General features: G+C 42.5%; 1 long non-coding RNA gene, 1 other non-coding gene and 1 pseudogene across 2 annotated transcripts; 1 reads left to right on the top strand and 2 right to left on the bottom strand.

Annotated features, from left to right (window-relative positions):
* Positions 1 to 18,895: 18,895 nt before the first annotated feature.
* LOC110775040 (uncharacterized) lies at positions 18,896 to 21,308 on the bottom strand (annotated as a pseudogene).
* Positions 20,693 to 20,801, top strand: LOC130460409 (small nucleolar RNA R71). Its single transcript, XR_008920284.1, has one exon. It is a non-coding gene; the product is annotated as a small nucleolar RNA R71 (small nucleolar RNA).
* Positions 21,309 to 22,799: 1,491 nt separating the features above from the next.
* Positions 22,800 to 26,951, bottom strand: LOC130459119 (uncharacterized). The gene is made up of 5 exons (XR_008918819.1): positions 26,178 to 26,951; positions 25,893 to 25,960; positions 23,972 to 24,203; positions 23,734 to 23,828; positions 22,800 to 23,079 (listed from the first exon to the last, which is right to left on the bottom strand). It is a non-coding gene; the product is annotated as an uncharacterized lncRNA (long non-coding RNA).
* Between the last annotated feature and the right edge of the window lie 402 nt (positions 26,952 to 27,353).

Genomic DNA, 27,353 nt, shown 5'->3' with positions numbered 1-27,353 from the left:
GAATGGGGAGCAGGTAGAGCTCACTGTCCCGATGGCCTCTCCCAAAGAACGGATGGCGGCCAATGCTCTTCTTGAGCATTATGCAGTTGTGATTGCTTTTGTATTTCTTGAAATGGTTGTAGTCTTGTATATAGAAATTGATTTTGAATTTTGTATATATGCAGGCGCCTCGAGCAAGAGTGCACCGTTGGATGCTGGTAATTGATTCCTTGAAGAAGCTGAGTGTCAAGCTGACCAAGACGCTCGCATATAGAGACCGAGTTGTAGGTTTATCATTTATGTGATGCTTGATTCTTGAAACTTGTATATAGATATCTGATGCTTGAAATTTGAACCTTGTACAGGAGCGTCGTCGGGGCCGTAGAGAATCAGAGGATAGAGCTCCTCGGGCCGGTGTTTCGATGGAGCAGACCGGGCGGAACTTGGGTCGGGGCTTTGACTCTAGTGCTGAGACTCATCGGAGGCCCTTAGATGTTGATCCAAGGGATGTTCCCTCTTCTTCTATTTAGCTTTGCAGGTATTCGTACTCCTTTGGAGATGCAGGCGGTCAGATGCCTTATATGACTCCTCCTGGTGGTCACTTGGGAGTGAGCAGTTCTTAGTCCTGGGGACATGGCTATGGTGTTGTTCCTTGGACTCAGTGGCAGGAGTATCAGAGGATGCACCAGTCAACTTATTTTGATAGGGACGTGGTTCACAATGGGTGAAGCAACGAGTATGAATTGAGAGACAAAGGCAAGAAGATTGTGCTAAAGCCTATGTCTTCACAAGCGGTTCGATCCATGAGTGTGCAGCAAAAAAGAAGCCGAATGTCATCATGTTGGCTAGTGAACGAGAGATTGAGCAAGCTCTAGATCATGGAGAGTTGGTGTATTTGCTCGTGGCTAAAGAAAGTTCGATCGAAGGCTAAAATTGGAAAGAAGATAATCCCATTGCCGAGTTGCTTTTTGGGTTCAAGGATGTATTGCCCGACGAATTACCACCAGGTTCGCCTCCTATTCGTGGAATTGAACATCAAATTGATCTTGTTCTAGGGACTTGTTTGCCTAATAAGGCTCCTTATCGTTGCAATCCGGAGGAAACAAAGGAGTTGCAAAAACAAATTAATAAACTTGTGAGTCGAGGCTATGTTAGAGAAAGCTTGAGTCCATGTGTTGTTCCGGTGTTGCTTGTGCCTAAGAAAGATGGGACATGCCGTATGTGTGTTGATAGTAGGCCTGTGAATATCATTACCATCAAGTATCGTTTTCTAAATCCGAGACATGATGATATGTTAGATGAGCTCCATGGTTCGAAGTTGTTCTCAAAAATTGATTTGCGGAGTGGTTATCATCACATTCGGATGCGAGAAGGAGATGAGTGGAAAACGGCTTTCAAGACAAAACAAGGTTTGTATGAATGGACAGTCATGCCATTTGGTCTCACTAATGCTCCTAGTACGTTTATGAGGCTAATGAACGAAGTGCTTAAATCATTTTTGGGCAGATTCGTTGTGGTATATCTCGATGACATCTTGGTGTATAGTAAGAACGAAGAGGAGCATCTGATTCATTTGAGGGATGTTTTTGAAACCCTTAGAAGCTAGAGAAGTGTTCGTTCCTTGTTGATAATGTGGTATTCTTGGGCTATGGGGTTTCGAAGGATGGGGTGTCCGTGGATCAGTCCAAGATCGAGGCTATCAAATCATGGCCTAGTCCTAATACTATAAGTGAGGTGCGTTCATTTCATGGTCTTGCTTCATTTTATAGATGTTTTATTCGTGATTTTAGTACCATTACCAGTCCTATTACTAGTTGTTTGAAGAAAGGTGCGTTTGTATGGGGAGAGGACGCTCAAAAGTCATTTGATGTAATTAAGGTGCGTTTGTGTGCTGCTCCTATTTTGGCATTACCGGATTTTTCTCAACCTTTCGAGGTCGAGTGTGATGCTAGTTGTGTGGGAATTGGTGCTGTTTTGATCCAAGGTAAGCGTCCCATAGCTTATTTTTCGGAAAAGTTAGGGGGTGCTCGTTTGAATTATTGCACTTGTGATAAAGAGTTTTATGCCATTGTTAATGCTTTGGATCATTGGAGTCATTGTTGGATCATTGGATCAAACGCAAGAACAAGCTTATAAAGAGTTTCAAAAACATCCCTCAAATGAATCAGATACCTCTTCGTTCTTACTATACACCAAGATGTCATCAAGATATACCACACCGAATCTGCCCAAAAATTATTTAAGCACTTCGTTCATTAGCCTCATAAACGTACTAGGAGCATTAGTGAGACCAAATGGCATGACGGTCCATTCATACAAACCATGCTTCGTCTTGAATGTCGTTTTCCACTCATCTCCTTCACGCATCCGAATCTGATGATAACCACTTCGCAAATCAATTTTTGAGAACAACTTCGAACTATGGAGTTCATCTAACATATCATCAAGTCTCGGAATTGGAAAACGATACTTGATGGTAATGTTATTCACAGCCCTACTATCAACACACATTCGCCATGTCCCATCTTTCTTAGGCACAAGCTGTTGTGGGCAAAATTACCATGCCTTCGTGTACCAATGAGGATGCGACACATGGCACGTATTACGCCCCCTAAGCAGAAACCATACGAAGACTACTCCACAGCATGGGTACCAGTCTACGTATCTACAATGTATATGTATTTGTATTTAAGAGTGTATAAATGTATGTAGTGTACCTATACCTGAAAAGGGGCCTAAGTAGTAGGTATCCCAAGTAGCATGAATAAGCGCAATAGGCCCAAGCAGTCCACTATTGCCAAAAGGGGCCAGAGAATTGTAAGGAGAAAGGACACATGTCCTCCTCCCATACCCTAGCCAATCATGTAAAGGGAATATTAGGTCATTCCCACAAAAACCTAGTACTATAAATAGTCCCACTTCCCTAGAAAAAGGGGTCACAATCAATACAATCAAGAGAAATTGCTGCTCTGCCTTCTCTCTACTTTCTCTCTCTATAAAAATACAATCTTGTGAAATCCTGAGAAGTTACCGGAAAACCTCCAGGGTATCTCACCGGAAATAACCCCACAACATTTGGCGCCGTCTGTGGGGAGGTACGGTAACATGGAAGATCAACGACAGGACAACGATACTGGGCGGCCTACGCGAGTAGAGCGGCCACCCCTCGAAAGAGAAATGCCGACTGAACATCATACGCCGGCCACGAGAATCACTGGAGATGCCGCGCGAATATTTGCGGCCGGGCACACCCCGCGTCACGCTGCCGAGGTAGAGGTGCTCAGCGAGGAGGACGACCAGGCCAACCGCACCCCTCCTGGAGGACACCTGGATCCTCGGGCGGATACAGTAATAGAGGAGAACCCTGATATGCCTGTCTCTGTGGGTGCTCTTCGGGCTATTTTGGCTGAGTTCCAAGCTGATATGGGAAAGACAGTTAATGCTGAGGTACAGAAGAGTATGCTGATTTACACCACTGCTGCGGCTGCAAATCATGAGGGGCCGGCAAGCAATAGGCCAACACTTTCTTTGCGCCCCCCAAACGTCTGGACCAGGCAGACAGGCGAGGACCTGAGGAGGCAGCCACCAGCGAGTCAGCCCAATCAGGCAATGTCTTACCTACCACGCCGACTACCACGGCGGCTGATTGGAGAAACGTCCCGAGGACGTGAGCAGCCACGCGCAGAGCAATTGCCTGACTCTGAGTCTGAACTTTCTGACACTGGGTCAACCCCCGTCATGCCGGATAGACCTCTCCCTCATCCAACTTATACGCATCTGAGCCAGGTGCGCCCAGGGGTCACCCGTCCAACCCGTCAAACTCGCGGACGCGAGTCTTCCCAGCGGGTACCCTACTCAAGGCGTCAAGATCCTGTGTATCACATTCAGGAGGGGGTGTCCAACATGGCCCTAGGGCACACCACCCCTTTTGCAGACTCCATCATGAGAGCCCCGAGGGAACCCAAAGTCAAGCCGCCCAACATTGATGCTTACGATGGGACCACAGATCCAGACATGCACCTCTTGGTTTACCGGCATCACATGTATGTCCAAGGAACAACTGACTCAACCTAGTGTAAGTATTTTCCGGGCACACTCAAAGGAGTAGCATCTAAGTGGTTCGAGAGACTTCCAGCCGGAACTATTCGCTCTTTTTCGGAGCTCGAGCTATTGTTCTCTACTCGGTTCATGGCTCACAAGGAAGAAAAGAAGACGAGCGTGCATCTGAGTAGGATTCAGCAAGGGAAAGACGAGTCTCTGAGGAGCTATGTGAAGAGATTCAATCTAGAGGCAGGGCAAATTCCGGATTTGCCAGATGGTGTTGCATTCGATAACTTCATTCGAGGGCTTAAAAAGGGCTCTTTCAAGTTTGATCTGGTAAAGAAAAGCGTCCGAACAATGCCAGAAGTGCTGGATGAGGCCGAGGCCTTCATCCATGCAACGGAGATTTGCATCGTCCCGAAAGATCCCAGGGGAAGTGATACCGCCGAGCCGGCGGCAAAAAAGGAGAAATTCGAAAAGAAGAGCCGGCCTAACGGGACGTGGGCTATTGCAAAAGAATCAGATAGGGCTCCCGGGGCGGCAGGCCAGAAACGGTCCAGAACTTATGATCGGGAGCGATTTGAGTATAACACAGACATGTACACAATTCTGATGGACGTCGGGTCCAAATATGACATTGATCGTCCATTTCCCATGAAGTCGCCACCAGAAAGTAGGGACCCCAAACTGTACTGTCACTTTCACAGTGACATTGGGCATGACACAAAAGAATATAAGAGCTTGAAAAGGGCATTGGACGGCCTAGCCGCCAAGGGATTCTTAAAGAGTTATATCAGCAGGAACACAGGAGGTTCTGGCAAACCCTTCTACAAGAAAAACAAATCCCCTCCCTCGGAGGAAGATGGGAATCGTACTGACCCAGAGTGCGTAGCAGTCATCTCCGGAGGATTGGCCGCCGGCGGGCCGACCATGAGGGGCCAGAAGGATTATGCCAAGCGATTGGGGCAAGTGATGCTGTCCGGCAAGGCCACAGTTGACCCGTTTCCAAAAGTTGAAATCGGCGAGGCCGACCGTGGGAAAATCTCCACCCCGCATGACGATCCTTTGGTAATTGAGTTAAAAGTTGCTAATCTGAGGGTTAGGCGTATTTTGGTTGATACAGGAAGTTCGTCGGACATAATTAGTCTAGAGTGCTTGAATCGGCTACAACATGATTCCTCAAAGATTGAGAAAATCCACTATCCCATTATAGGCTTCGGAGGTAGTATCATCCACCCAGTCGGCATAATTGCTCTTCCTCTGAGGATGGGAAATAAAAAGGAATCTCGACAAATGGACGTCCGTTTTCTCATAGTGAAAGACCTGACGGCATATAACATCATCTTGGGGCGTCCCACCTTGAATAGGGCAAAGGCTGTCATTGTGACTCATCTGATGCTTCTTAAGTTCATTTGTGACGATGGGAGTGTCAGCACTATACATGGTGACCAACAACAAGCTAGAGATTGCTACCTAACCACCTTGAGTCCAGAAGCATGGGGGATGGGTGAAGAGAAAGGGACATCGGGAAACAAACGAAAATGTGGCGACACACAACCCAAGATCGTCAAAGAAACATTAACTATCTCAGCAGGGCACATGGAAGAGAGACGCCCAGAGCCTGTTGGGGCTCATTTCAATGTGGTATTAAACACAGATAAACCTAACAGAGTAGTGCCCATCGGGATTTCTCCTGACGACCCGCTGGCGGCAGAGTTGGTCCACCTTCTGAGAGAATTTGAAGATATCTTTGCTTTCACAGTGGACGAAATGCCGGGTATTGATCCTGCTGTGGCCGTCCATAAGCTGAATGTGGACCCAAACTTTAAGCCGGTTCGTCAGAAGAAAAGGAACCATGGGGAGGATAGAAATCAGGCGACAGCAGCGGAAATACAAAAGTTGATGGAGGCAGGGTTCGTCAGGCCTAGTCAGTACCCCGACTGGGTTGCTAATGTGGTCCTCGTCAAAAAACCTATTGGTACCTGGAGAATGTGTGTTGACTACACCAACCTCAATAAGGCATGTCCCATGGACAGTTTCCCATTGCCCAAGATTGACCGGCTCGTCGACTCTACAGCAGGGCATGCTATGATGAGCTTTATGGATGCATACTCAGGGTTTCATCAGATTCCGTTGTGGCCTGACGACCAGGAAAAAACGTCATTTGTTACTGAACAAGGCCTTTACTGCTACAAAGTGATGCCGTTTGGGTTAAAGAATGCACCAGCCACCTTTCAGCGTCTTATTAACACTGTGTTCATAAAGCAGCTCGGCAGAAATATTGAAGCTTACATTGATGATATGATCGTAAAAAGTAAGCTGCGGGCGGCGCACATAACTGGTCTCAGGGAGACATTTGAGACTATTCGAGCTTACAACATGAGGTTGAATCCTAAGAAGTGTGTGTTCGGGGTGACGGCAGGCAAATTCTTAGGCTTCTTGATTGATGAAAGGGGAATTGAAGCCAACCCAGACAAAATCCAGGCAGTAATTGATATGAGCTCACCAAAGACAGTGAGCTCACAGGTTGCTTGGCCGCCCTGGGCAGATTCCTTTCCAGGGCTGGAGACAAGTGCCACTACTTTTTTAGGTCCGTCAGAAAGAAGGCCAAGTTTGAATGGTCAGACAAGGCCGAGGCGGCATTGGTCAGATTAAAGGAGCACTTGCATACCTTCCCTCGTCTTGTTAGCCCCTTGCTAGGAGAGACTCTGTACATGTATCTCGCCGTGTCCGAGCACTCGTTGAGTGCCGTTCTACTGACAGAGAGGGAGGGAATACAGATGCCAGTATACTTTGTCAGTCATGTTCTTCAAAATGCTGAAGTTAGATACCCCACAGTGGAGAAGTTTGGCTTAGCTCTGTTCATGGCCAGCAAAAAGCTCCGTCCTTATTTCTTAGCTCACAAAATAGTGGTCTACACAGATCAACCGCTCAAACTGCCCTTCACAAAGCTGGAGGCGTCAGGACGAATGCTGAATTGGGCAATAGAGCTGAACGCCTTTGATATCACCTATGAGCCGAGGAAAGCTGTCAAGGGGCAGGCATGTGCCGACTTTATTGTTGAAATGACGAGGCCAAACTTTGCCAAGAATACAAACACAGTGTGGACAGTGTATGTAGACGGCTCATCCACACATAATGGGTGTGGAGCTGGGATAATCTGTCACTCCCCAGAAGGAGATACTTTTGAGTATGCTATGCGATTTAACTTCCAGGCGTCAAATAATGAAGCCGAATATGAAGCCCTGCTTTGTGGCATTAAAATGTGTAAGGCGGCAGGCGCCGAGGAGATTGTAGCACTATCTGAGTCCCAACTGATTGTGAGCCAAGTTAATGGAACCTACGAAGCTAGGGATCCGACTATGGTCAAATACATGCAGGCCGTCCATCAGGAAGTAGAACCACTGAAAAGTTTTGAAGTAAGGCAAGTCCCTCGCTCGGAAAATAACCAAGTTGATGCCCTGTCAAAATTGGCAAGTTCCGCGTCTTGTGATACCCCTCGGCACGTGTTTTGGGAGGTAAAAGAGCACAAAAGTGTTGAGCAAATGGAAGTGGAAACTCTTGACAGGACGTCCACATGGATGGATGACATAGTAAACTTCAAAATGAATGGAGTCTTGCCAGAAGACTCAAGGGAAGCGGCAAAACTTCAGAAGAAATGCTCTTGGTTTGAAATGTGGAACGGCACCCTCTACAAAAAGGCCTACTCCCGTCCTTTGTTAAGATGTGTAACGCCTGAGAAGGGGCAGGAAATTCTGGAAGACCTTCATCAGGGGTTGTGCAGCTCGCATATTGGTGGAAGGGCTTTGGCTGAAAAGGCACTTCGAACCGGCTATTACTGGCCGACTCTCAAAGAGGACGCAATCTCACTGGTCAAGAAGTGTGACAAATGCCAGCGTTTTTCTCACCTAATACACCGACCGGCACGAATTCTGACGCCCATCACTAGCCCAATACCATTTGCTAAGTGGGGGATGGATCTTCTAGGCCCATTTACGGCCGCACCAGGAGGAAGGCGTTATGTCATTGTTGCTGTAGATTACTTCACAAATGGGTGGAGGCAGAAGCGCTCAAAAACATAAAAACTACTGATGTAAGAGCATTCATTTGGAAGAACATCATGACTCGCTTTGGGATTCCACAGGCTATCGTCTTCGATAATGGGCCCCAGTTTGAGACGCCTAAGCTGAAAGAATGGCTGGCAGATCACGGCATACACACTTGCTTTGCATCAGTCGGACGTCCCCAAGCCAATGGCCAGGTTGAGGCGTTCAACAAAATTATCTCCGAAGGAATGAAAAAGAAGCTCGACGAAGCCAAAGGTCTATGGGCTGATGAGCTGCCAAACGTCTTATGGTCCATCCGCACCACGGCTAAGAATTCAACCGGTGAAACACCCTTCTTGCTAGCCTACGGCGCCGAGGCTGTCCTGCCCATAGAAATGTGTGAACCAACGTTGAGAGTCATGCTGTATGACGAAAATGCTAACTGGGAGACAATGAAAGCAGCCCTGGACTTCCTGCCCGAGGTTAGAGGAAATGCAGCGCTCAGACAACAGCTGTACAAGATAAGAATGGCAAGAGAATACAACAAGAAAGTCTCTAATAGGGTGCTCAAAGTGGGAGATTTTGTCCTCAGGAAAATGGAATCCACAGGACGAGCAAACGAACAGGGTAAGCTGACGCCCACCTGGGAGGGACCTTATGAGATCTATGATGAGGTTAGAGATGGAACCTACCGCATTCAAGATATGCAAGGCCGGCCTATTTTGCGCACTTGGAATGCCGACAATCTCAAGAAGTATTTCTTCTAGATATATGATAAGCTTTGTCTTACTTACCACGACCCATTGCCTAAGGGGCGGCCTCTAATGGTCATAGTAGGGTACTAATTACTTTTGTAACCGGCTAAATTCGCCTTGCAAAGTTATAAATAATACTACTCTATTTGTCTCGTAATATTTATTGCTCGCACAATGAATACAAAAATGTACACTCAAATGTATAACCAAAGCCTAATTGTATGACGGCCTGAGAAGTGGCCCAGATTAGCAAAAACTCTCAGCAAGACTAATTGTTTGAAGCCTAAGAAGTGGCCCAGATTAGCACCAAGTTGTAGGCTGATCACCTATCCAACTTCCTTCCCAGTATAGCAAGCCACTGGCTAACCAGTACGGCATAGTAAGTGCCAGCGGCACAAATAACCTTAAATCATAGGTTGTTTGTTCAAAAGCTCAGCGGCACGAATAACTTTGAAACAAAGGTTGTTTGCTCAAAAGTTCGGCGGCACGAACGTTTGGTCGTCCATTCCATTTGACGAGCATGTCTAGCGGCAATCATACCTATTGATTGACTTGCGTCAATCAATATCGTTATAGACACGCTCGCCAGAGAAAGAGACGACCACAGTAGTGCCTAGCGCATGCTCAGTTGCCTGCGGCACCAATAACTTTGAAACATAGGTTGTTTGCTCAAGCGGCACGAATAACTTTGAAACAAAGGTTGTTTGCTCAAAACTTCAGAGGCACGAACGTTTGGCCGTCCATTCCATTTGACGAGCATGTCTAGCGGCAATCATACCTATTGATTGACTTGCGTCAATCAATATCGTTATAGACACGCTCGCCAGAGAAAGAGACGACCACAGTAGTGCCTAGCGCATGCTCAGTTGCCTGCGGCACCAATAACTTTGAAACATAGGTTGTTTGCTCAAGCGGCACGAATAACTTTGAAACAAAGGTTGTTTGCTCAAAAGTTCGGCGGCACGAACGTTTGGCCGTCCATTCCATTTGACGAGCATGTCTAGCGGCAATCATACCTATTGATTGACTTGCGTCAATCAATATCGTTATAGACACGCTCGCCAGAGAAAGAGACGACCACAGTAGTGCATTGCGCATGCTCAATTGCCTGCGGCACCAACGTGCTTAGTGTATACTCAGTTGCACCTTGGCTACCATACCTATTGATTAAGCCTATTGATTAAGGAATAATCAAATTACGAAGAGAAAATAAATGCGAGATAAAAGAAGCAACAAAAATAACCTATTTACTTATAAAACAACGCCCGTAGAAAGGCGTGTAAAAGTAGCCCAGAATTCAAAAACAAAAAGAAAGAAATTGTTGTGTGCTCAGCAGGCACAATGGTACAGACGCCAGCGGCGACAAAACTTAACAAAATAATTGTTTTTGCCCTTAGGCATGGGAACATTGGAATAAAATTTTGAAGAACTTGGAAGGAAGCAAATCAGGGAGCAGCCGCATCGTCCTCATCATCAGAAGGTACAAACTCAGGGGGCGGCTGACCGAGACGCTCAGCAGCCAACACAGCGGCACTGTGTTCCAATCGCCGCTGGAACCACGCAAGATCATGCTCTGGCATGTGGTTCTCCCAGGCGTGCTTAACAGCGTCCTTGGCCGCTTGCTCACCCTGATCATAGGACTCCAGAAGACGCTCGCGCAAGGTGCGAACTTGCGACCTGGCCGTCTCCAGATCCCCCCGAAGTTGCTCGGCATCCTCAGCCGCCTCTTTGATTTGGGGAAGCTCCCGCAGCTGGTCCTGAAGCGTCCATATTTCCGCCGCCGCTGTCTTGGCCTCCTCGACCATCGCCACCATGTCTTTGTCCTGCGCCAAGATCTTCTTTAGCAGCTCGGCCTTGTCAGACCTCAATGAAGCTACCTCCTTTGCTTGAAGGTCTATGGTCGTCTGCATCTGCAGGCGGACCTCTTCAATGGATTTGAACGCATAGTCACCATGGTGGGTGGACTCAGCCACCTGAGCTTTGAGCTCCTCAGCAGTGCGGGTCTTCCAACCCTTGCAGAATTCCATGCGGCATAACAACTGCAAAAGGAGCTACATGTTAGTAAATGAATTGAAAAGGAAAACAAGTACAAGCAAAGTGGGAAATAGACTCACGTCGAGAAGCGTGGCCTGGATCGCACCAAACTGGGCGTCAGTCTTGCGGCCAAGAAGAGAAGCAACATACTCTGGGGGGACGGCCTTAAAAACCTTACGGCATATAGCCACCCTATCCTTTGACGAATAGTGAGGAGTAGCGGGTACGTTCTCGTCCTCTGCAGCAGCTGCATCCTTCCCTTTGTCTTTGGCTATAGGAAAAACAACGGCCTTAGGATGACGCGGAGAGTAAGAAGAACTGCCAGAGGAGGCTCGATACGTCTGAACGACGTTCGAATAATACTTACATCCCGATGACCTAGCTCGGCGGGCCACCTCCGCAGGTATCTGGGAACGGACGTCGGCCGGAATTCCAGAAAGAGGGTCCTCCAGCTCGTCAGGATGCCCAACAGACTTTGATTTGGACACCAAGTCCACAACCAGAGACGGCTTGTCCACGCCAAACTCATCGTCATCGGGGCGACCCCCCTCAGCAACCTTCGACTCGTCCTTCTTCACAAGACGGCGGGGTATAGGTTTGGGCTTTTTGAAGGTACTCGGAGTCTCCGAGCCAGCTGGCACGGCTCTTTTCTTCAGCTGGGACAGAGTCGTCCCCTTTTTCTTCCCTGACGCCTTAGCCGCGTCCTTAGCTTGCTAAAAAAGAACGTAAAGGACAGTCAGATGTTTGGCCTCGTGATGAATTACAAGTCACTCACTGAATAGTGGCTCGTCATTAAAAAAGGACGCCCGTCTTGATAATGACGAGGCGTACCTTATCAATCTCAAGTCACTCACTGAATAGTGACTCGTCATTAAAAAGGACGCCCGTCTTGAAAATGACGAGGCGTACCTTATCAATCTCAAGTCACTCACTGAATAGTGGCTCGTCATTAAAAAAGGACGCCCGTCTTGAAAATGACGAGGCGTACCTTATCATTCTCAAGTCACTCACTGAATAGTGACTCGTCATTAAAAAGGACGCCCAACTTGAAAATGACGAGGCGTACCTTATCAATCTCAAGTCACTCACTGAATAGTGGCTCGTCATTAAAAAAGGACGCCCGTCTTGATAATGACGAGGCGTACCTTATCAATCTCAAGTCACTCACTGAATAGTGACTCGTCATTAAAAAGGACGCCCGTCTTGAAAATGACGAGGCGTACCTTATCAATCTCAAGTCACTCACTGAATAGTGGCTCGTCATTAAAAAAGGACGCCCGTCTTGAAAATGACGAGGCGTACCTTATCATTCTCAAGTCACTCACTGAATAGTGGCTCGTCATTAAAAAGGACGCCCGTCTCAAAATGACGATGCGTACCTTATCAATCACAAGTCACTCACTGAATAGTGGCTCGTCATTAAAAAGGGCGCCCGTCTCAAAATGACGAGGCGTACCTTATCAATCACAAGTCACTCACTGAATAGTGGCCCGTCATTAAAAAGGACGCCCGTCTCAAAAATGACGAGGCGTACCTTATCAACCACAAGTCACTCACAGAATAGTGGCTCGTCATTAAAAAGGACGCCCGTCTCAAAAATGACGAGGCGTACCCTATCAATCACAAGTCACTTGTGAAAAATTGGCTCGTCACCAAAGGAACGCCCGTCTTAAAAAGTGACGAGGCGCACCTTGGCAACCGCAAGTCACTCACAGAATAGTGGCTCGTCATTAAAAAGGACGCCCGTCTCAAAAATGACGAGGCGAACCTTATCAACCACAAGTCACTCACAGAATAGTGGCTCGTCATTAAAAAGGACGCCCGTCTCAAAAATGACGAGGCGTACCCTATCAATCACAAGTCACTTGTGAAAAATTGGCTCGTCACCAAAGGAACGCCCGTCTTAAAAAGTGACGAGGCGCACCTTGGCAACCGCAAAAAAAAAAAAAAAAAAACACTAACTTAAGGGCACGTCATTAAAAAAGACGCCCACTGTAGACACAGGACGGGAAAAGCTTAACTTGCAAAGACAATGACCTAAGAGAATACTCACCTTCTCCTCCAACTCGGCCTTGGCTTTCTGCATCTTGGCCTCATAGATGTCGGCCATCCAATCGGTCATGTCGCCCTTCCCAATATCTGCCGCCGATAACTTGCTCATCCCTTCCTCTGCGAACAAAAAGAAATCCAAAGTTAGAAAAAAAAAATGAATAGACCAACGCGGAACGGCACATAAATTGGCATACAACCTCGAGTCATAGAATATCCTAAGCCTACGGTCGCTAGAAAGGCCTCATTCCGAAACTGGCTAATGTGCGGCAACCACTCGGCCGACACATGGAAAGTCTTGTCCAGTGTTAAGTGGTAAGTGTTGGCCTTGAACAGGACCATTATTTGATCCCACTCCTCGGTAGTAAAGGGTGGAAGGGGCTCGTCACGGTCCATATAGTTGGCGTTGCAGTTCCAGCGGCTCATCCTCTCATACATCTCCTGGTCGTCCGTGTAAAACACGACCCACCTTTTCCTCCACATATGCCATTTGCTGAGCTTGCCGACCACTGTCTGGTAGGTACCACGGCTGCTCAGATTAAACCACCCTTTGGCGTCACTGGGGGAACGAGAGAGGGAGACCAGATGCAGAAAAGCGTTGAAAGACGGCTCCACGTCGTTCAGCGCACATTTGGCAATATAGCCAAAGATATCAGCCCACGAGTTGGGGGTCAGCTGGGCCACCCCAATGTTAAAACCATCTAACACTTCCACAACGAAGGGGTGTGGAGGGAACCTCATGCCGAGCTTGATGGATGCGGCATACACGGGGAATTCTCCCTCGGCAAGCAGGCTGACGGTCGAGTCCAGACCAGCCGGCACACGCATCTGGTACCCTTCTCCCACGCAGAGGTCGTCCCTCATCTTGGCCCCATGCCTGTCTAGCCACCGCATCCAGCCTATGTCTGGGTGAATCTCCGACGGAAGCAATTGGGCCTCCTCCCGTCCTCTGGGCCTAATAGGCTGGGGAGCAGCCTCTTGCTCCTCGGCGGCCGATGGCAATGGAGCGACGCTTGACTCCCCCACTGCCTGGCTCGTTGTACCCCCTGACGAGCTTGCCGTTTGCTCCTCCACCTCGACATATTCGTCGATCTCTTGAAAGAGTTCGGCATATTCTTCGTCGGCTGCCGGGGCGGTGGAAGAATACCTCTCCCTAGGGGGTGTGAATGTTTCCTCCCGCAAGCGCAAGCGCGTAGGATCTGCCGTTTTCTTGGTTCTAGCCATGCCTTCTGCATAGTGAACGAAGCACGGCTTAGGAGTGACCAACAATGAAGAAAAAGACGCGATTGGACGCCCGCCCCGACAAAAGACGAACGGCGGAAAAATCTCAATTAAAACCTTCAAACCCTTACCTAGTACTAGGAGGCCGGCCGCTAACAAAAGGAAAAATGACGAGGGGATAACAAAAACAAGAAAGAAAGGCGAAAACTAACCTTGAAAGATCTGTGAAGTACTTGATGAAGAACAAGTTGAGTTTGGTGAAGAACAGGTTGAGTTTGGTGAAGAACAAGTTGAGTCTTGCGGTGGCCGCAAATCGTCTGCTGGTGGTGGGAGTTCACCGGAAATCGCCTGTGTACAGCTCTGTGAAAATGAAATGTAATAAATGAATTTTACCCCCCTCTATATATAGGGAGGGGCAAAATGGAGAAAGGTGACACGTGTCACCACCTCAACACCTGTCCCAGAGACGAAGATGCAAATCAAAGGTCAAGAAGCGATACCCGGAAAGTGTTTCCAGAAATGCCCTTCTTGAGGGGCAAATGTTGTGGGCAAAATTACTATGCCTTCGTGTACCAATAAGGATGCGACACATGGCACGTATTACGCCCCCTAAGCAGAAACCATACGAAGACTACTCCACAGCATGGGTACCAGTCTACGTATCTACAATGTATATGTATTTGTATTTAAGAGTGTATAAATGTATGTAGTGTACCTATACCTGAAAAGGGGCCTAAGTAGTAGGTATCCCAAGTAGCATGAATAAGCGCAATAGGCCCAAGCAGCCCACTATTGCCAAAAGGGACCAGAGAATTGTAAGGAGAAAGGACACATGTCCTCCTCCCATACCCTAGCCAATCATGTAAAGGGAATATTAGGTCATTCCCACAAAAACCTAGTACTATAAATAGTCCCACTTCCCTAGAAAAAGGGGTCACAATCAATACAATCAAGAGAAATTGCTGCTCTGCCTTCTCTCTACTTTCTCTCTCTATAAAAATACAATCTTGTGAAATCCTTAGAAGTTACCGGAAAACCTCCAGGGTATCTCACCGGAAAAAACCCCACAACACAAGCAACACCGGAACAGCACATGGACTCAAACTTTCTCTCACATAGCCTCGATTCACATGTTCATCAATTTGCTTTTGCAACTCCTTTGTTTCCTCCGGATTGCAGCGATAAGCAGCCTTATTAGGCAAAGAAGTTCCTGGAATAAGATCAATTTGATGTTCAATACCACGAGTAGGAGGCAAACCTGGTGGTAATTCATCGGGAAATACATCTTTGAACTCAAACAACAACTCGGCAATGGGACTGCCTTCTTTCCAATTTGGCCTTCGATTGGACTCTCCTTAGCCACGAGCAAATATACCAACTCTCCATGATCTAGAGCTTGCTCAATTTCTCGTTGACTAGCCAACATGGTGAGATTCGGCTTCTTTTTTTGCTTCACACTCATGGATCGAACCGCTTGAGATGACATAGGCTTTAGCACAATTTTCTTGCCTTTGTCTCTAAATTCATACTCGTTGCTTCTTCCTTTATTAACCACGTCCCTTTCAAACTGGCATATTTGCAACGCTTCTCATCATCAATGTCCTTGAAATCGAACATTCGCTCTATCTTGCGCTCCAACTCCAAATAGGCTTCCGGATCTGTTCCACCAACAAATTCATGAAGTTCCGTGACTTTGAATTCATCCACAACCCGTAGTGGATCACGTCTAGGATGCCTTCGAAATCCCCCATCTCGAATGTTCTTCAAGGCTTCTTGGAGATGTTGTAGAAAGTTTGGATCGTCAAAATCCATTTTTTTTTTGCTCGTAAGAATCACGAACCTTGCTCTGATACCACTAATGATACGAGTTTAAAAACTCGTTGTATAATTAAGGATAGTTGATTAACAAGCTAGACCTTTAGCTCGTTGATCGTGATTGCAAGACAAGACCTATTGACTCACAATCGGCTCTTTGAGTAGGAAATACGTCCAAAAACAAAGAAAAGGCAGAATTATAATCAATAATTCAAAGTAAACTGAAAACAAGTGTTTATTCTTCAAATTGGTTGTTTATTCCATTCAGCAAGCTGGCTATAAATAGCCTAAAACAGCAAGCCAAAGAACGGCAGTTACAAAGCATTAACAGCCATTTAAAAGCCATTTAAGGGCCTTTAAATTCGGTGGTTACAAAGCAATGAGAGCCTCCCTAATGCAGTCACTAATTTGCAGTTACAAAGGGCTTAAAACCCTCCTTACAATCAGCAACCTTTAAAGGTATTGAAATGACTGAATTTAAATGGGATTAAAACAATTGTCCCCTTATTAAACTGAATTAAACAAAAGAAAATAACAATCAAATTTTAACCAACGAACCACCTTGATTAAACGAACCATCTTGATTAAGTGCAACGTACCACCTTGATTAAACGGACCATCAAACGAACTCATTCAATCCAAGTCACCATGCACACAAAATGAGACATTGAACCTAAATCAGCTTTGGTTCCAATTGCTAGCATAAGACCGTCACCTTAACTATCAACTTCATCCATGACCGTATCAATAACCACTCCGCAAATCAATTTTTGAGAACAACTTCGAACCATGGAGGTCATCTAACATATCATCACGTCTCGGAATTGGAAAACGATACTTGATTGTAATGTTATTCACAGCCCTACTATCAACACACATACGTCATGTCCCATCTTTCTTAGGCACAAGCAACACCGGAACATCACATGGACTCAAGCTTTCTCTAACATAGCCTCGACTCAAAAGTTCATCAATTTGTTTTTGCAACTCCTTTGTTTCCTCCGGATTGCAACGATAAGCATCCTTATTAGGCAAAGAAGTTCCTGGAACAAGATCAATTTGATGTTCAATACCACGAATAGGAGGCAAACGTAGTGGTAATTTGTCGGGAAATACATCCTTGAACTCAAAAAGCAACTCGGCAATGGGACTGCCTTCTTTCCAATTTTGGCCTTCGATCATACTTTCCTTAGCCACGAGCAAATACACCAACTCTCCATGATATATATCTTGCTCAATCTCTCGTTCACTAGCCAACATGGTGAGATTCGGCTTCTTTTTTTGCTGCACACTCATGGATCGAACCGCTTGTGATTACACAGGCTTTAGCACAATCTTCTTGCCTTTGTCTCTCAATTCATACTCGTTGCTTCTCCCCTTGTGAACCACGTCCCTATCAAACTACCAAGGACGACCCAACAAAATATGACAAGCATCCATAGGAATAACATCACAAAGAATCTCATCCACATACGAACCAATAGCCAAACCAACCCTTACTTGTTTCGACACCTTCACACTATTACCATCATCGAGCCACTGGAGTGCGTATGGCCTAGGATGGGCTGTAGTGATTAAGCCTAATTTCGAAACCATCTCACTATCAGCAACATTGGTGCAACTCCACCCATCAACAATCACACTACACCACTTATCTTTTACTAGACATTTAGTATGAAACAACTGATCTCGTTGGTCCGACACAGTAGATGCAATTTGGGTTTGTAGAGCTCTAAGAACCAGATTTGTGTCATAAACTGGAGCCTCATACCCCTCCTTCTCCTCTTCATCGCCACTCTCATCAAACACAAATACGTCCCCAACCTCTTCTCCTCTTCAAACAACTGCTCACCGCATTCAACAGCTTCTCTCAAGGTCACTACCCGTTTATTTGGACACGCATTTTGATCATGCCCAAACCCTTGACACTTAAAACAACGCACCTTGGACAGACTTGTTTCTTTGGTTGAGTTAACTAATTTTGGGGCAGCCGTAGAATTTCTTGAACCTACGGTACTAGGTGATGTGTTTGGTTTCAAGATAGGTTCGGATATAGACCAAGACTTGGCCTTACCATCCATACTTGACCCTCCCCCATATTTTGCTTTCCCTTGGTTTTCCAATTTTAAACAAAGTCCACAAAGAGTATCAAAATCAGAATATGGATAAAGTTCTACGGTATTGGCAATATTGTAGTTTAAACCCCTTAAAAATCTAGACAGTTTTTGTTCCTTAATCCCCTCAATTTCCCCCCACTAAGGACAACTTTTCAAACTCATCAATATATTCAGCCACACTCATTTTCCCTTGCCTCAATTCAACAATTTTACGATAAGTCGTTATTCTATGAGTTGTTGGCACATACCTTTTACGTAGCTTACGTTTCAAAGACTCCCAAGAGGTGATTTTCTCCTTCCCATCACGAATTCTCTTGGATGTCAGTCCTTCGAACCACAATGCAGCTCCTCGTCCTAGCTTCAATATGGAATACTTACAACGCTTCTCATCATCAATGTCCTTGAAATCGAACATTCGCTCTATCTTGCGCTCCCATTTCAAATAAGCTTCCGGATCTGTTCCACCAACAAATTCAGGAAGTTCCGTGACTTTGAATTCATCCACAACCCGTAGTGGATCACGTCTAGGATGCCTTCAAAATCCCGCATCTCGAACGTTTTTCAAGGCTTCTTGGAGATGTTGTAGAAAGTCAGGATCGTCAAAATCCATTTTAGCTCGTAAGAATCACGAACAGCAGCTCAAATGATACAAGTTTAAAAACTCGTTGTATGAGTAAGGATAGTTGATTAACAAGCTAGACCTATAGCTTGTCAAACGTGATTGAAAGGCAAGACCGATTGACTCACAATCGGCTCTTTGAGTAGGAAACACGTCCAAAACAAAGAAAAGGTTGAATTATAATCAATAATTCAAAGTAATCTGAAAACAAGTGTTTATTCTTCAAAATTGGTTGTTCTATTCCATTCAACAAGCTGGCTATAAATAGCCTAAACAATAAGCTAAAAACCGGTGGTTACAAGAGCTTTAAACAGCCATTTAAAAGCCATTTAAGAGCCTTTAAAACCGGTGGTTACAAAGCTCTAAAAGCCTCCTCCTGAGCCATCCAATCAAAAGCATCAAAAGTATCTATAGAACTGACATTATTGATATCACTTGGGTATCTCATAGCATCAAAAATATTAAATTTAATCATTTCCCCCTCAAATTCCATCGTTAAGTTACCGTTTTGAACATCAATTTTAGTCTTAGAAGTTTTTAGGAATGGTCTACCTAACAACAGTGGAACACTATCGCTTCTATCACCCATAACAAGAACATAAAAATCAGCAGAAAATACCAATTCATTCACTTGCACAAGTACATATTCTAAAACTCCTATTGGAAATGCGTTAGATCTATCAGCTAACTGAATAACAATATCAGTTTTAGACAAAGAACCCACATTTAAAGTATCATAAACAGATTTCGGCATAACGTTAATGGAGGCTCCTAAATCTAACATACACCTTTCAAACTTAGAATCACCAATTTTGCAAGGAATACAAAACATGCCAGGATCCTTACACTTAGGGGTAAGCTTCTTTTGAATAATAGCTGAAATATTTTCCCCCATACTTACCTTTTCAGAAGGACGAAACTGTCTTTTGTTAGTACAAAGTTCCTTAAGAAACTTTGCATAACGAGGTACCTGTTTAATAGCATCAAGAAGGGGAATATTGACTTCAATTTTCCTAAAAGTTTCTAGAATTTCATTATCAAGACTCTCTTTCTTAGCCTTAGCAAAGCGAGAAGAGAAAGGGGGCAAATCTTTAAAGCGAGGAACAACAAAATTATTTTCAGTTTTACCCTTCCCTGCATTATACCCTCACTTTCCACTCTTTCCCCTGATCCAACTTTAGGATTGACTTCTATCTCTTTTTCAACTTCACGAATTTTCATTTTAGGTTCAGTTAACACTTTACCAATCCTAAGTGTGACAGCTTTAACATGACCATTGGGATTAGGGATTGTTTGTGATGGAAGTTTACCTGAAAGTTGAGTTTCAAGATTACTTAGAGAAGTGCAAATCTGACCTATTTGAGTGTCTATGTGATGAAGGCGCGTGTCAGTTTTCTTTTGATACTCAACACCTTGGTTATGGACTTGCCCTATTTGATTTGTTAGTTGCTTAACTAAATCTTCTAGTGAAGGACCAGATTGGGGTGGTGGATTTTGTTGACCATATTGCCTTGGTTGATTAGATTGTGGAGGTTGTGGTCTATTTCCATACCTTAGGTTAGGGTGGTCTTTCCAACCTTCATTATAAGTTTGTGAGTAAGGATCATATTTTCTTTGACCAGAACAACCACCTATAGCATTCACATCCTCAGAATGCAAGTCAGGACATTTATCAGTAGGATGAGACTCATTACAACAAATTCCACACACTCTAGCTTTAGACTCATTACTAGCAACAATTTTAGACACAAGAGTAGTTAAAGTAGCAATTTGTTGAGCATTTTCTTGTAATTGATTCTGAATACCACTTAAATCAACTCCATTTACTCTTTTAACATCATTTCTAGTACCATGGTGTTGGGTGTTCTGAGCCATATTAGAAATTAAAGCCCTAGCTTGGGTTGGTGTTTTATCCACTAGTGCCCCCCCCCCCCCCCCCCCACTCGAAGCATCTATCATACCCCTATCAGTAGGCAATAGGCCATCATAAAAGTATTGAATTGATAGTTGGTCACTAATCTGATGTTGGGGACAGGAGGAACACAATCTCTTAAAACGTTCCCAATACTCATATAAGGACTCATTATCATGCTGCCTAATGCCACATATCTCCTTCCTGATGGATCCAATTAGACTTGCAGGAAAGTACTTTCGTAGAAAAGTTGATGCCATAACATTCCAAGTCGTAATTGATCCAGCAGGAAGATCATACAACCAATCTTTAGCCACATCTTGCAAAGAAAAAGGAAAAGCATGCAATCTAATATGATCTTGTTCAACTCCTTCAAGATTCATAGAAGAACAAACAACCTTAAACTCTTTTAAATGTCGATGAGGATTCTCACCTCACTTCCCATAGTATTTGGGAAGAAGATTAAGGAAACCTGAATTCAGTTTGAGGGGTTTGTCCAACTCTGGAAACACAATGCAGAGAGGATCATCGCCGTATTTGGGGCTGCCATCTCCTTCAAGGTTCTTTCACCTATTCTGTTGATTCAACTTCCTCTGGTTTCACTTCTTCTGGTTGATCAATTTGAAAAGCGTGGATTAATCTCTCTTGACTTATGATGTTTACCGAATCAATATATTTCCTGATTCGCTTGAGTTTAGGATTAGGTGTGCCACCACTCATGCACCTGAAAAGTAAACTACTAGTTAATTAGGGACATGATTAACAATGTAGTGCATATTTATTAGATTAATTAACTACTGATCTTATACTATTAGACATATGTTTAAGCTCAAGAGAATCTGCAGTTATAAAAACACTAACAAATTCTAGATTTCAACAAGTAGCTGGCAATATATACATAGTTAAAATTCACTCGAAGTCCAATTAAATAACTGACCAGAACACCAATTAGCAAGATACACCAAATATAAGTTGTTGGACATACCAAAATACTCCTAGCCAAATTTTACAAAGAATTGGTTATGGGTAGTAACAAGTGTAACTCACATAAATCGTTAAACATGGTTTTTAAGTCGTTGGCATTTCTCTGATGTTACGATACGCACTATCAAATGTAAAATTAATTAACAGAACTTGCTTGCAAAAAAAAAAAATTATAAGGAAACACGCAATCATTGTTGGCCAAAGTAAACAAGCAATCAATCTCCAATAATATAAGACCCTTTTCTCTTTGTTTTTTTTCTTTCAGATTTGTCCTCTATGTTAGTCTTACATTTAGAAACCACTCATAGAGTCGTTTACCGTATTAAATTAAAAACCTATCTTAGACCTTCAAAAAAAAAATATTAACAAGTAGTAAAAGGGTAAGAAAGGGTCGATCCCATTGGGAGATTTTTAACTTCCTAAACTCAAAATTTAAAACTAAAAAGGAGTATTATATATATACACAATATATACACAATATTTACGCTCGCTATTTACGTATTTACATACTTACGATTATGGGGGGGGGGGGGTTATGAAATTGTTATTTGTTAATATTAAAACTAATACTAAACTACTATTTACAAGTGACAACAAACTTGACCAAATCTATTTATAACTCTATTAAAATTAAACTATTGATAATATTAATCAACCAACCTTACGAAATTAATCATTTTAACAACTAGACTAACTGTAGAGCCTAAGATAACAAAAACTCCCTATCTCCCTTACTTGAAATCGAAATTGAACTAAGCTGAAATTGACTCTAAACCAATCTAATTAACACATATATGATCGCAACTTGTATGAATTAGAATTGGAAGCATTAATCTAATCACATAAATGAAAGATTATTCCTCATTAGTCCTCATTAGTCCTAACTAATCTAATCACATAAATGAAAGATTATTTAGATTGATATTGCTCTCTAATTTAAGCCAAACCATAATCGCAGACTCAACCTAAATTAGGGACTTCTTCACTATACGATTTAAACTAAGACAAATTGTACAGATAGCAATAATTCACAACCCAACACTTGAAAGATAACAATCAACGTCAAATTGCAAAATTAATAATCAAGAACAAGCAAAATTCAAATAATCATTAAATTGAAAAATATCATAACCATAAATCAATAATAATACCAATATTTCAATCAAAGTATCTCATCAAATTAACAAAGTACTTCAAATAAGTAGTAATATGAACAATTGGGTAAGAAGAAGACTTATTAAGTACTAGTCTTATATGCACGCGATGCGTGCGAGATTATATAAAACTGTAGTATTACAACTAATCATCACAAATATGTAGTAGGCAAGAAAAAACGTTAGCAAAGTTCATCTAAAGAAAAAGTAATCATGCCTATTTTTACAAATCTAAATAGTAATACAATTTATTCATGCGCCTACATGATTAAAATCGAGATCTTAGTACCAAAGTAACTAAACATTTAAAATAGTTTGTTTCCAAGCCACTTCAATTCCTTCGTACCCAAATCCTGCAATAATCCAGCCAAATATAAACATTCTAAATAGAAAACTACCTTGTAAAAATTAAGTTCAAATCAAAATATGCAAATTAAGCTAAAGTCCTTGATAACAAAAATACTCCCTAAAATTAAGAATATATTGTCCAGGGATGATTATTTAAAAGATTAATGTATAATTTATCATGAAATTAAGGTACATACTTAAACGAATTCCTTGTTGCAAAGTTACATTCAACACCAAAAAACTGTCAACGCTTTGATCCACCCGTTTAAGGACAAACTTCATATCTTCAATACAGTTTTCTAGTACCCATTTGCATGGGTGTTGTTCAGTAATAGTACAAAAATAATGATATCACCACCAAAAGTATTCTTTTTAAGGAAAAAGGAAAATTCCACAAAACACAAAAAAATGCTCAAATTAGCCGATGATCACTCCCAACCTTCAATCAAGAAACTCCCAAAATCAAACTTAATTCAGACAATGGTCACAACTCACGGTCCAATAAAAAATAAAAACAAAATAAAAAATCACAAAAATAAAAGGTACCCATTAATCAATGTTTTTTTTTTTGAGGGAAGGTACCCATTAATCAATTTAGCAAGAGGGAAATGGGTTGTAATCAAAATCTTAAAATCCTATATAATATAAAAAAGTTATACCTGGAAGAAGCAGGAGCAGCAGAGAGGGAGCGAGGGAGCGAGTTGGAGAGTGAGTTCATATCTTCAGTACAGTTTTCTAGTATGCACTGGCGGTGCTGTTCAAACATAGAAAACAAATAAGTAAAGAAATAAAACAATGAAATTATTCATAAAATAATCTGCCTACTTCAAAATGATCTAGAATTGCATCACATGGGATTATTCATAAATCTAAACTCAAACATAAATGTGAGCATACCAAAAGATTGGAGAACTCCGATTTATTTGGACCAGCTATAGAGTAATTCTCTTCACCATTATCTGTATCTTTCACTCCCTTGCCTCGCCCTCTCACTTTATTCTACAAACTGTCCACTTGACTGTCATCATCCATTCTATCATTACCTTGTTTAATGCCGTTTCCACCGTCTCTTGCACTCATCCAAGAAGGCAAGGCTCGCTTTGGATTATTAGCGGTCAATACTCTGGGACTGCAGTAACCATCAACTTATTACAGTAAATCACCATAAATAATAGGTAAGAAAAAAATATTCGGAAAGCTCACATATATATATGCAATTTAATCATTCATGCCCTTAATCATGATCTCTATTTAAAAAATCTAAATAGTAAAACAATTTCATCATTCATGCCCTTAATCTCTAAGGGCATAACAATTCACACCAAACAGAACAAACTGCACGATAATAGACGCAACAATTGATCCTCCAAGTCCCATGCCTAACACAACTACTATTACTGTTCTCCATGTTTAGCTTCCTGTAATGATCCTAATTCTTGCCTTTTGACTTATGCAGAAATGTTGAATTATCAGTACTTGACATGAAAACCATCAAATATAATAAAGAAGGTGCGTTTTCGTGCACATTATCAAATTGAAAAGTATTTGCAACTGTCAAACATTTCAAATAGAGTTTCATAACTATTTGCAACTGTCAAACATTTCAATGAAAAAGCAGGGATCCTGAAATAAACAGCAGGCTAGCTCTGAAATAAATTAAGCATAATGATGCAGAAAATTAGGAAAATTCAGTGCTACTCCTTCGATCCCACATGTGAATCGGAAATTTGGCATGTAACCGGCACACTCTTGGACTATTTTAACAGAATTAGACAGTGAATTTGCACAGCATTTTCTAAACTAAATCATCCACTCCTGGTTTATAGTGAATCAGGACCAAATTCCTGGTTTATAGGTTAGCACTATCCAAGAAGGCAAGTCTCGCTAAGTCATCCACTCTAATTTCCCGCCCTTTCTTCCTTTCTTCATTTCTCCATATCATTAAACACCAATTGCGCTCTCTTTGCCCTCTCATATGAGTCCAATCCTCCAAAAAATGGATAAAATACAATACCTTCTCTCTCAAGGGAGAGCCAACTAATTAGTTCTCGACTTCTCGGTCATTTTCTTTAATCCAAAGGAACTGTTATCTTTCATACTCTGTACCTCTTTTTCTCAAAGGACCTTACCTTATCCATTTTATTGGAAGTGGGGCAAAACTTGATAATGATAAATGGCATTATCTAGATAGATTAAGCATGGTACTTACGTGCTCAAGTTTCTTGTGATGGGGCACATGTTAAATAGTGTTGGGCATTACCGATTTTGTCGACATAAACACAACCAATTGTTTAATATAAACAAAAACACAAATAATCAACATAAACTGATAAACCCACATGAGCAACATAATTGTCAGACATGAGCAACATAATTGTCAGACATGAGCAAACTCACCAAAGACTGAACTTTTGAATCATTGCACATTGTAGATTTGTATAACTTTATTAGCAATTTCACAAACATGGTTCTCGTATGATATTAGCTAAGTCATCCACTCTAAAGTTACTAATCATCTTCCGAATTTCTACATCTGCAGAATTTCCTGATATCATTGAACAAAAAGAGACAGAAGTTTTGAGTTTAGACGCGATTTAACACTCGCAAAAATTGCAAAACCCTAAAATCTAACAGAGAAAAAAATGGATTGAAGCTCACAAAATGTACAAACCCTAAACCTATACAAACAACAACTGAATTCAAACTCACAAAAATTGCAAACCCTAAAACCTAAACTTTGCTAATTAAGTACGCAAACAACAAAATAATCAAAAGTTGAAAATCGGAAATTAGTTGGAAGTGAAGATCCAGAAATTACCGGCGTAGCTGTTAGTGACATAGACAATACCCTTGAATGTGCTTCCAGCAAAACACCGACACACAAAACTAAGCCCAAAATACAGAAAATCAAATTCAAAATCAAATCATCTTTTAATTAAAATACTTTAGAAATTAAAAAATATATAGGGTGAAATTGAAGGGTCAAACAAATCGACAAACTGAGCAAAATAATCGATGAAATCACACAAATCGTTACATAAAATCGTAGATTCAATGAATTACTAAGCGAGAAGAACAAAAAAAATGAATGATTAAAACTAACCTTGAGAAAAGCAGAAGGATCGATCGAACTGAACATATGAGATCTTTGAGTGAAGTGATGCGGCGAAGAGTGAAGCGGCGATGAGAAGATTTGAGAACTGAAGATTTGAGAACTGAGGAGAGAGAAAGTACGGGAGAAAGAAGTAGCGGAGGAAGTGAGATTTAGGTAAGAGATTACGTTTTACGCGATGGGGTTGTGACTTGTGAGTAATAGGAAGGGGCATTTTAGTCATTTTTATGGCGGACACGAAAAGTTAAGTTACTAAATTAACCTCAGGAGCTGGCTTATATAATAGAGATACTCAAGAACATCCGAAAGAACCTCGGCTTCGACCCTGCTATTCACCGTCGACCTTGTTCAACCTTGGAATTGAGACTAAGCTTCCCTCCAATGGCTATCTTCTCTTCGTTAATTGCCCAATTAGGACTCACTCAAATTCCCTTGTTCTTTGTGTGATTTTCGGCTAGGTTTTTGTGTATATCCTCCTCCGAAACTGAGCAGGGGAAGTATATTTATATACTCCAAGTGCGTGAAGAACAAGGAAATTAAACCCCTAATTGCTAAGATCGGGATCCGAAATTTCAGCATCTTGTTGATCTCCTCTACTGCTTGGATAACCCCTCTCCGATTTGATAGGAACAGCTGTGTTTATACCCGACTATCTATAATTTTGCCGACAATCTCGAAGCTCGAAGGTAGCTTATTGATATGCTGCTTCTTTTGAAGGAAAGTACTTAACTCCATTTTTTTAGTGGGTTTCCTTCCTTGGACTAGCATTTCTCACGTAATGGTTGTTTTAGTTGGCTTTTCTTCTACTTATGGGCTTTATTTAACCTAAGTGGACCCATTCTCTTTCACAATCTCTATTAAATGTGAGCTTCACTTGACATCTTGGACTATTCTTCATTTCCCTTTATTAGTTGTAACTGTTAATATCTCATGTGAATCCCATGGGCTTCGGTTTCTTTTCAAGCAATTATGACCTGTAGCATAACCAAGTACTATTTAGGCTTATTTAACAATAAAATATAAAACAAAGAAAAATATACTTATAATTATTAAAAGTAATTTAAGACCCAAAATAGTAAATAAATGATGACTACATAGTTAGTATATATGGAATATACTAAGGGAATAAATATATGGTAAATAATGCACTTATCAGTATTCCAAAAG

The sequence above is a fragment of the Spinacia oleracea genome, chromosome 4, assembly GCF_020520425.1.
Source record: "Spinacia oleracea cultivar Varoflay chromosome 4, BTI_SOV_V1, whole genome shotgun sequence".
Classification (NCBI taxonomy): domain Eukaryota; kingdom Viridiplantae; phylum Streptophyta; class Magnoliopsida; order Caryophyllales; family Amaranthaceae; genus Spinacia; species Spinacia oleracea.
Note: the sequence above shows the minus strand (reverse complement) of the source record. Positions and strands in the feature narration are given on the sequence as shown.